Raw genomic sequence first — 12757 nt, forward strand, 5'->3', positions numbered from 1 at the left:
CTTTTCAACGAAGTTTTAGCTAGTCTTTCTCCAGTCATATTAGTTACTTTAATAAACCCTATAAATGACTTATTTATATTTAATATTTCCTCTTCGAAATTTACATACCTAATAATGGCTGAAGTTTGTTTCTTATGGGAAATATCAAGAGTGTAATTCATTTGGATACTGTTATAAATGGCTACTTTTATATCGTCTTTAATTTTATTAAGGACTTCATTTCATAACGCACGAATAATTTGTTCGTTTGATCTCTGAGAAAAATGATGCACAATTTTCATTTCCGAATTTTTTTAATTCTGTTTATATGATCTATTAGCACAAAGTCATATTTGCTAAATAATTCAATAAAAAAATTTCCATTATTAAGAATTCCTATTATTTTCACGGTTTCCACGAAATGAAAGATTATTACATGATAAAAAATAGAATCACATCTACAGTTCTTTAAAATAGTGATTTAAGTTGTTCCAATTTTTTATTCCTATTAAGTTGATTCATTTTTTTATCAATAATCAAACGTAACTTTAGTCTTTTTAGTACTTCTTCCCAACCAATATAGAAAATAAAGTGACAAATAAAACTCTCATCTTCTTGGATTACAGTTGACAGCTTTCTCCAGCTATAATAGCCACCTATAAATCGTGTAGATTGTTCAATCTCTCTCTCTCTCTTTCTCTCTCTCTCTCTCTCTTTTTTTTTTTTTTTTTTTTTTTTTTTTTGGAAAATAGTATATTTAAAAAAATATCGAGTCTTGTGTTTCTAAATATATTAAATAACTGCGAAGCTGGGTTTCACTATTTGGCATCTTTTTACACAGAGGAAAATGATCTACCTTCAGCATTCTTAGCAAAAACTCCTTTGTGTTGTACGGGTCAGATTTTAACACAAAACATTCTAAACTTATTAATTATAATACTTGGCCATAAACCTGAATCGCTTATATTAATTTGATCATATTTGCTACTGTCATTTCCGTCGTTATTTTCTGTTTCTATCATATTTTTATAAACATACAGTTCTTCGAAGAGTTTCAATTTCTGTTTTCATTGCAAGATTGTGCAGTTTGTGTGAAACTTTCTTCTCCAATTGTAACTTGAATTGTAACTTCTGAAGTCGAAGCAATATCATTGCCAGAATTACTTCATAAACAAGAAAACAGATCTATTTGTGACTTCTTGAAATTCAGCTTTTATTCTTTTACCTTTTCTGCTAATTTTCTTTTTTGACACCCAGAGAGATATTTCCTTGGTATGGACATGATTAAATCTAACAATATTAAGCATTTTATGGTATGAATTATCAAAATACTATATGCAGTCTGACCTAGAAAATGAGGTAAATGACCGTAAATCTACTTACTTTATAATACTACTTACTATATAATATGTTGCACACTTGCACCAAATTGTAATATATCTGTAAAATTCGTATACTTCCAAACAAGTCGATTGTTCCAGTTAAATTTCTTCTTCTCTTCTTTCCACATCGCAACTATTATTCAGATCATTATTTTAGTTCTTCATCATGTTGGGGATCCCTCAATCGCGGGGCCCCGTGCATTGCATCCGCCTGATGGCCGGTCCTGATGACAAGGAACAACATAATATATATATAAAATAAATTTAATGCACAAAATAGTTACATTAGTATAATAGATATCTTTTTTTATCTGCAAACATTGATGTAGAATTAAGTTATACTTTATACACAAGATCATTTATACAGAGACAGTTACAGAGATTAAGAAATTAAAATCCAAGTTTACATTATGTCAGTGAAGTGAAAATTGCATCTTCATACCACACAAATTATACAAAGGGTAATTCATCCAAATGTGAGATCAGAAAATCAATTTCTTAAAAAAAATAATTTTGATACTGTAGAAGCTTAAAACACTGTTGTATTTTGAATGGAATGTTCATTTTTTTCAAAATAAGAATATCTTTATATTGAGAAAAATACCAATATTTTAAAAATCTTTCAAGATATTACATAGAGTAGTTGCATAACCAAGCATTCTTTTAAAACATAATTGTATAAAAAATTTGGGGAAATAAACATTGAAATATCAAATGATGCAACACAATTCAGATTTCACAATTATCAAAAAATATCGCTTGTAATACATTCCATTTCTACCGCATTTTTCTAACAGCTTCTTTTTAATACTATTTTGAACTCTGCCTTCGGTGTTAATTGATGGCACAGTTCATGCAGTGATTACTTTTATAGAAATTTATAGTAGATAAAAAAAATGCAAAACATTATTTTTATATACAGGGTGGTTTAATTAAAGTGACCTTTTTCAAATCCCTCTAAAATACTTTCTGCCTATCGAATTTTAATGTAATTTGGTATATACGTTATATGGATCATGGGGAAAAGACTTCTGCAATAAAAAAAATAATTCAAATTTTGTCCACCAGTGGAAATTAGGGCGTTTAAAGAAAGAAAAAATCCGTCAGAACCATTAAAATTTATTCAATTACAGAATGTACTCAGCGTGTGTTCTATTGACATCAATTACGTGTTAAAAGCGCATTATAGTGTCTTCAATGACAGAGCGAAGAAACCCTCGAGGGATTGCAGCAATATGGCGTGTAATGCTGGCTTTCAACTTAGGTAAAGTTCCAATTCCTCCTCTATAAACTCGGTTTTTTAGTAATCCTCACAACCATAAATCACAGGGATTTAAGTCGAGTGAACGAGGAAACCAGGCGTCCGATAAAGCTCAGGATATTACACGATTTTCGCCACAGTTAGCAAGAAGCAGCTCTTTGTCTTGGTGCCCAAAGTGGGGAGTTGCTCCACCTTGCATGAAGACAGTCGTCTGTAAACACTGCTATTCCTGTAAAGAAGGAATGGCTTGCTGTCGAAGGATTTCATTGTTCCATGCACTCGTCACAGCGCATATTTTAGGACCTTGAGGAGTGAGAGTTTCAAAAAACGGATAAAATCAGCAGTAAATCCACACTATGCAGTCACGTAATCAGTTGTTGTTGTGCCGTGGTTGTTGGTGCATGTCATTAGAAGATGAAGCACCTCATATGCGGCAATTTTGATTATTCACAACTCCATCTAAAGAAAAGTACGCTTCATCTGACTGTAGAATTTGCCAAGGCCACGTGTCATCATCTTCCATTTTCACTAAAAATCGGCAAGCAAATTCATAGCGAGTTTGGTTTTACAGCATTTGGACCACTTGAATCTTATACGAATACCATTTTAAAATGGGTCGCAGAATTTTTCGTATTGTGGACCAAGAAGTTGCCAACTCATGTGATACCGATCGAGCACTTATTGAAGAATAGCTGGAACTGGAGGTTCCTTTAATCAGAGCAGTGCGACTTTTTCCACAGTTTCATTCGCAACCAGATTCTGCTGGGGCCGCGAAGATGGAAATACATCCTATGGGCCTGGAATAGGCGAGAAGGGTGAAAGGCTAAGCAATGGTTGCTTTTCGCTTACCATGTTGTTTACATTCCTTCTCATGCTGTTGTTTTAAAACTATGTGGCATAAATTTCAATTTAGGATTAACAATATTGACTACTTATTTTATAATTTTAATGGTTAAATCATTTTACATAAATTTATTTCAACATAGTAAAAAAATATAATAATAAGTAATTTTTTTTTTCAAAAATCAATCTGAAACATTTACATTTACAGAAAAAGGTGATTCTACAAAATAATTTGTTAAAAACGTTTAACAATATCTTCATTTGGATGTGACAGCTTTCGCTTATAAATATCAAGTAAAGATTTCTTTATCATAAAACTTGTTATTTCTAATATTAATTTTTTGGATGACATATTAATTTTATACACCACTTCACAAATGGAATTTCAATTCATGAAAGGTGTATCCAGAAAGACAAAGTTCATATTGTTTTAAATGCAACTTCAGTCTGTTATTAGGTTTTTTCACCGTCGAATTCTATTCCACAGAAATACAGAAGATGCTACCACAAAATTATCATTATCTTTTAAATCTATAAGATCAGATTGTAATTTTCCCTTGAAAATTTAGCTATCCCATTACGATTGATTAATGAATAGTTAAATATTTTAATTAATAAAAAATTAGTTTCAAAAAGTCTAATTTTTAAAAATTATATGTTTAAATTAACAAAATATTTCTGAAATGTATTTTCTCATGTTATTTATTTATTTTAACCAGGAACTGCATGCCTATTTTTCTATTTATATATCCATTAAATACCCCTCCCCCTCCTAAAAAAGGAAAAACAACATGCCATCAGAAAAGTAATATAAACTGAAATGCCACAAAATATTTTTTAATGTTTAACCCTCTCTCTGCGTAATTCTTTAAAATCATTATTTAGATGCGATGTTTGCAAATAAATTCAATTATTTTTCGAAGAAAGTGAACTGATACTATATGTTACAAGACAATAATATAATATAAAAATCTGTAATTGTAAAAATAAACACTCTAAACTGCAACAGAAAATAAACTGATTGCCAACTTGCGGAAATCGCGGGATACGCAGCTGGAGGGTTAATAATCGTTTTTCATTGGAATTTTAACAATTAATCATTAATAGATATAATATTTAAGAAGTTATTGTATTAAATACAATTGAGTTTTCTTTATTAAATACAAATGGGAATTTTGAAGACACATATGCTAGTCAAAAACAATTTTGTTAATTTTACTGAATAATAGAATCATTCCTTCTTATAATAAGTATCAATCATGTGTATCAAAAATAATGAAATTGTTTTTATACAATTATTTAAAAAATTGATTTAAAAAGACTGAATGCAGTACCATCCTTGACATTCATGTGAATATTTAGGACAATTTATTTCTTCTTATAAGCAAAATTTTCCGAAATATGATACTTAAAATTTTATGCATTCTTTTTAATAAAAACTGATAAACAATTTTAAAATATCACTGGACGAAAACTTCAACAGAAAAATGTTTTTCATAAAAAGTAAAAGAAAATTAGGACAAACAATTTATCCTTAAAATGATAATATAAAATCCGAATTACTTATCATATCATCAAAATGCGTCTGTCTATTCACTCCAGTCGAGAAGTCTAAAGATAATATAATCTTAGACTTAATGTGTAGCTGCAATCAAAAAGTTACAACTCGGAAAATATTGCTAATAAAGAGAAACAAAACGTACTAAGTACTTACGTGAATGTAAGAGATGATACATATTCTGTTCTATTTAATCCATTGGTAAACTAGAAATATTTGCACGAATTTTAAACGGAAAAAGAGTTTTAAGAATCCAAAACATGCGAGAGATCACGCTGGTTTAACATAGGAAATTGACTGACCACAGTAGCAAGCGGTCCAAAGCTTATTTTCAAGGCGTAATGACAGAAAGGGTCAGAATTCCAGGCCCATAAAAAGATTCTATTGCTTTCTCGAAGGCCCCATTTACTCCAGCTTCCTGATAGCACACCCAAGTCTCCAGTCTCTTCAAATTTCAGAATTATCTTCATCAAACCATTCTACGACATGGGCCCTTTTCACAATCACTTCAAACAACGATGTTCATGCAGTGCAGCTATACTATTGTTGCCGTTTTGATAATCCACTTTTACCAGTAAAGCTCGATCTTTCTTCTGTAAGGGCATGATTAACAATGACAAAGACACGCAGAATGATTTTCGGTCTCTGCTTGCAAGTCTCTTTATAGATTTCACTAATTTGTATAAAAAAATTTTATAAAGTCCCCTCTGGTGGTCAAATTTCGAACAACTTTTTTTTATTGCAGAAATCGTTTTCCCTCAGTCGAAATAACGTGCATACCAATTTCCATCAAAATCTGATGTTTAGAACGGATTCTAGAGGGGTCTGAATAGGGCTACTGTAATTATAAACACACTGTATTTTGCAGATGTGACTGGCAGCATGTTTATAATACAGTGCAGTATGATAAAAAGCCAATTTACTTGGAAGAGGTGGTACAGGAGAGAAAAACAATTTTTTCAGGTGACTTAGATGTTGCTGATATGACAGATATAAAGTGAAGCAGCTTGATGAAATCGAATTATTATATATAAAAAAGAATTGTTTTAGAAATATTTGTTTGCCAATACTGTGCACCTGAGCATTTCCTTTCATAATATCCCAAAAAGGCACAAATACTCAGTATTCCTAAGACTAAACCAAGAACTAATGGGAAAGCATCACCTACACCAAAATTTGAAGAATAAACACTTGGTACAAGGAGCATAAAAATAGACATAATAAGCATAAAAAGTCTAAAAGTGGACACTGATTATTGTAAATTTCACTCTATTCTAATTTTTGATAACAGTAAGTGTAAAGCACCATATTATTTAAGACAAAACTAGCTTCTCACTCGCCATTCTTATCTCCATAAGATGTGAGAATCTATTGCTAGCTATGCATTTCAGAGTTAGTAACATTTTGTCACATAACAGACTGTCAGCCAGGATAAGTATTGTCGTTTATTTGTTGAGTTGCAATAACACTTTTCTTGATGTGTTGGACGTTAACTGTCGCGCATTTTTGTCGAAAAGCTGTATTAATAAATCAGCATAAAACTTTATCAATGAACAATATTTCAGTAACCTTACATCTTATATAAAGGATGATTATCTTCTAATATATAAAAAAGAATTTTTGTTTGTTCTTATTTTATGCGCTCCCGTGCCATTCATCCGATTTCGATAAAACTTTGCCAACTTACTGCTTTGAACCTAGAAAATCCACGTTTTTCACATGGCCAGTTATATGTTGGATGCTCACGAGTCGGATACCAAGAAATCTGTTTGTTTTTGCTGAAGAGGGGATATATATATATGTGTAAAATGTTTTGGAATCCTGTCGGCTCTTTAATATGTAAGCATCATTTTATGTGAAGCAGGATGCAGTTTTGAAGACAGTGAAGAGACTTTTTATCTTCGTGACGTCGTTTTATTTCATTTCGAAGAAGCAGGCATATGTACAAGCGATGAGCACACAGAGCGACACACAAAAGGAATGAGGAAAAAAGCTCTTGGACATTTTATCCCTGGTCTTATATAACCTATGATTTTGATAGGGAAAATATTTCTTTACAGTGCTAATATATTACGAGATTTCGATAGGGATTTTCGTTACACGCGCGGAGAAGGTAGGGGAAACACAGGGAGATTTTAAAAAAGAATTTGCCTCATCAGCGGTATTTTACCTCTTCACGCGGAGTGTGGGAAAGTTAAGACTTTTAGCTGATTCTGCAATTTAACAAAGCTTCTCTTGAATTAATTAAGTAGAGACAGTGGAATTGGATCACTAAATAAGAGAAAGAATAAAGTTACTATGGCCTAAATTAAGATAAAATCTTGAAAATTAATTAAATTGAAATTAGAGTTAAAATATCATTACATATATATTGTCTACCCTAAAGTATACTTGAATAATAGAGTTAAAAAAACAGAATAAATATTATTTATATTTCTTTATATATCATTCAATTTCATTCTATGTATTCATTGTCGACAAGAAAATAAATATCATTCTTTCTATCATTCCTAATTAAACAAAATAGCTATTTCAAATTATATTTTTTCTGAGGCAGCAACGAGCCGGGTACCAGGCAGTTTAATATAAATTTCATTGCATCATATTTAATGGATGACAATTTAATATAAATTTCATTGCATCATATTTAATGGATGACAATTTAATATAAGTTTCATTTCATGTTTTATAAGCTTTTCTTTGTTTATTATTTCATTACAGAGAATGCTATAGAAAAATGAGATTGTTAATCTTCAGTAAAAATGGAAAGTTTCAGACTTTATTTCCTTCAAGTGGCTTTTAATTATTTTCTACTGCCTTTTTTTTAATGATTTCTATAGCTGTATTTCCTAATATTAATGAATCCTGGATTGTATTTGAAAGTACTTTTTGCCAAGATGAATGTTTCCATTGATACATCATCTTCAAAACTTTCGATTTACTGATTTGTGTAAGCAAAAAAAGTATAACAGTAAAACCGTAACTTATATTCCTTTAATGAAAAACTTTTAAATAATATGAAAATATGTTTTATAAGTTTTCTTTTGTATATTATTTGATTGCAGTGAATGCTTTGGGAAAAATGAGAGATTGTTAATCTTTCATTACAAATGGAAAGTTTCAGACTTTATTTTCTTCAAGTGGTTTTTAATTATTTTCTACTTCCTTTTTTTAAAAAATGACTTCTATAGCTGTTTTTACAGTTTTTTGTATTTTCTGATATTAATGAATCTTGAACTGTATTTGAAAGTACTTTTTGGAATGACGAATACGTCATTTTCAAAAACTGGTGCTTGACTGATTTATATAAGCAAAAGAATTTAACAGTATTATCTTAATTTATATTTCTTTACAGAACAATGCCTAAATAATATGAAATCATGTTTTTCATTAACATCTAATAGGCACTGTTTCTGCAAAAAGAAAAGATGTACCTCTTACAACTTGTTTATATGATTGTATGAATTCAATATCCTTATTATCAAAGAAAAAATTATTTTGCTAATGATTATATTTGCCTTCACAAACCCAGAACAGCTTATGTCTGTTCTTTATAATTTTTAAACTCAAAATTTCTACTTGCCTTAATATGTTACCATGTAATGATAAAAACAAAATAAATAATATTCTGCTATTGTTAGTTTTAAAATTTAAAGTGGGAACATTTTAATTTTATAATATAATTTTGATTACTGAATGTTGGATTTTTAAATCATAGTTAGGCACACAAAATATATTGATGAGCTTCTTGCTACAATCATTCTGTAGAAGTCTTTTCAAAAATGTGATTTAGAGTTAAAAGTAGATGGTGGTAATTCAGAATCTAAACTCAAACATTTTGGATTCAGAATGTTTTCTAATATTTTGTATTTTCTGCTGTCCTGATTTAAAGATATCTATATCTAATTTTTTCTGACATCAAAACCCCATTCGCAAAGCATGCTCCGATATGATAAAAGCATACACATTTAAGAAACTATCAGGAAGCTTCATATGTTTTATATTCATTTTCTTTTAGATAATTACAATTATATAACTTCTAGAAATAGTCATAAAATAGAGTGTTTTAAAAAAAGGAATTCTATATAAAATATTGTTTATAAAGGCATATAGGCCATTTTAGAACGTACTAAGTGTTTAAAAATTGATTATTCAAAAATAGTTACAGTAATGGCAGTTTGAACCTTAAGCATTCTATAATTATAAAAAGTACCATATCGTACAATTTAAAGGCTGATATATTGTTGTTAAAATTGCCTAGATAAAATAATTTCTTTTTAAAGTTTTCCTTGTTTTGATTCTTATATTCTTAAATTGCAATTATGACTATCATATTTTCAATTGTGATATTTTTTTTATCTTATGCTTTGTCTAATTTTTGATAAAATTTATAAATCTTGCTCATCATTTCTTATGTAATTTGGATATTTAACACATTACCTTATTAACTGCAAAACCATCTTGTTGTTAATTTCATTGACTAAATTTTTTTATTGCATATTATAACAAAATATACCAATCTAATAGAAATAAAAAAAAAAATCATATTAATATTTCAGTTTAGTTGCTTACTGAGCAATTTTCTTTTTTACAATTCAATTTTTGAAAGTTATATAGTAAGATATTCTACATCCAATGCCTCTCGCATTACACAATGGCACTCAGTCAAATATTAATGCATAGATGTTTTTATTATTCTTATAAACCGTAATTCAATAAATAGCAGACTAAAACTGCTAATTAAATACAAAATTCAGCAGACATAGCTAAGTGAATTTCTATAGGTTTCAATTTACAAATATTTTTATTCTATGTTTCAACACAGTAAGTAACGTCCCTATATTTTATGTAAATAAACATTTATCCAATACTACACAGCTGAGCATGCTCAATGGCTTCCAAGTTAACTAAGAATATATTACAAGCCTTATGTTCAGCAGCAATTCATACTTTGGTTTCCTTAAAGATTTCTAGGTAAACCTAATGAAACATAAATTAACTTTACCACTCCACAAAAAACAGCTGGTATGCCAAATATTTAAAACATTTGTTTCTATAGTGTTCACACAGCCTTATTATGTGTTAATAATTTAATCATTTTTTATGTCTGATAATATAAAATTAAAGGATTATAATATTTCTTCTCATAAAAAAGAACGGAATTTATATAAATTATAATAAAAAATGAAAATGTAACTATTTTTATTGTATTCTTTTAACACATCCTATAAGTTTATTCCCCTTCTTATACAACCCAATGACAAGTTTTTTTAAATGATATTAATAGCATATATTTTATAATAATAAATATTGTATGTATTTGCAAAATGCTTTTTTAGTTTCTTTATTTTTTTAACAAATTATTATTTTTTGCATTTCAAAAAAGTCAGAAACACAATTTCTGTAATTATCCTCAATCCAGATAATGGTGAAAAATCATGAATAAAAAAAGCTTCTTGGTTTCAAAAATCTCATTCATCACAATTTAAACCTCCTCCCTACCAAATAAAACCCTCATGGAACAACAGTTATTTAATCAATCATAATTTGATTAAATTCTAAGATAAAATTCTGTTTTAAAATTCAAATAAACAGTTTTATACATAAAACTAAATTCAATATTCCCTATTTTGCAACTTTTTTTACAATCTGCAATCCATAATCAGCAAGCCCTATTTACCTTTTGTATTTTAGTAAACCTTTAACGGAAAAGAGAAATTGTGTATCTTTCAGCTTGAAAAAGTTAAAAACTGCTCAAAAAGCAGAAACTTTCTAACAGAAAAAAATATATATAAATTCATTGAGTGATGAATTAGATACACACAATCATATAAACTTACAAAATAATGATCCATAATCATGAAGAACAATAAGAAATCAATTACTTTTCAAATTAACAGTGTTTTAATAAATTAAACAATCAATCAACTTTAAAGTAGTAAATATCTCAAAACAAGACTAATATACTTTAGGATAATAAAATATTTTAATATCAAAAAATGAGAATAAAATAGAAAAGAAACTTACATGAAAAATTTCAATTAACAATAATGAACAAAACAATATAAAAAAGTTTAATACACGAAATAGATAGATTAGTATATTAGATATCTTATTTACCTGCAAACACTGATGTAGAATTAAGTTATACTTTATACACAAGATTATTTATACAAAGACAGTTACAGAGATTAAGAAACTAAATCCCAAATTTACATTATGTCAATGAAGCGGACAATTAAAAGCTTTATACCACCCAAATTATACAAAGAAAAATTCCTCAAAATGTGGGATCAAAAAATTAATTTTTAAAAAACAATTTTGATATTGTAGAAGCTTAAAACACTGTTGTATTTTGAATGGAATGTTAATTTTTTTTTTTTTCAAAATAAGAATATCTTTGTACTGAGAAAAATACAAATATTTTAAAAATCTTTCAAGATATTACATAGAGTAGTTGCATAAACCAAGCGTTCTTTTAAAATATGATTGTATCGGAAATTTGGCAAAATAAGCATTGAAATATCAAATGAAGCAACATAATGCAGATTTCACACTTATCAAAAAAATACTGCCAATAATACATTCCATTTCTACCGCATTTTTCTAACACCTTCTTTTTCTGGTGTTAATTGATGGCACAGTTCACATAGTTATTACTCTTACAGGAAAATTATAGTAGATAAAAAACGCAACACATTCCTTTTATATATTTTGCAGATGCAGCTGACAGCATGTTTATAACACATTGCAGTACGATAAAAAGTTATATCTAAAAGTCAATTTACTTGGAAGAGGAGGTACACGAGAGAAAAACAATTTTTTCAGGTGACTTGCAGATGTAGCTGATATGACAGATGTAAAATGACACAGCTTGATGAAATCGAATTATTATATCAAAACGAGAACTTTTTTTCAGAAATTACTAATATTGTGTACCTGAGCGTTTCCTTGCATAACATCCCAAACAGGCACAAATACTCAGTATTCCTATGACTAAACCAAGAACTAATGCCAAAGCGTCACCTGCATCAAAATTTGAAGCAGAAACACCTGGTGCAAAGAGCATAACAGCAAACATAATAAGCATAAAAACTCTAAAAGTGGACATTTTGATTAAATGAAAATTTCACTGCATTCAACCTTCTAAACAACGGTTGGTGAAAAGCACCGTAATATTTAAGACAAACGAAATAATCAACTTGAACAGAAACCTCGTGAGAATGCAACGAAATCAATACTGCCAACTTTAAGAGAAAAATGTTTTATGTTACCTATTGTTTAGTTTATAAGAATCTTGAAAACGTAAAATTACTTTTGCTTTAATTTCTAAAAAAATTCTCAGAGAATTCACTTTTAATGATTCAATACTGTTTAAATTTGGTCCCGCCTCAATTTAACTTTACCATTTATCAATCACTATGCTTGAGAGGTGTCACATTCAAAATTGAAATCTGGGTATTTGAAATTGGAGGCAATTTTCGAACAGTGTTTATTAGTAGAGTGTTTGGTAAATTGTTTTTAATAATTTATGATTACGTAATATTCACAGGAATTCGACTGACGTTCGCGGAATTTTTCCTTTGAAGTCTATTTTTTGCTCAAATGTTTGTTCTCTCTTATACACTTAATTTTCTTGAAAACATCTGGAATGTTAAAAAATCAATCATAAATCTTTTTTTGTTATCTTAATTGATAATAGTTGTGAAAACCAATTTTTCCTTATTTGTTTTA

This window comes from Argiope bruennichi, chromosome X1 (assembly GCF_947563725.1).
Source record: "Argiope bruennichi chromosome X1, qqArgBrue1.1, whole genome shotgun sequence".
Classification (NCBI taxonomy): Eukaryota; Metazoa; Arthropoda; class Arachnida; order Araneae; family Araneidae; genus Argiope; species Argiope bruennichi.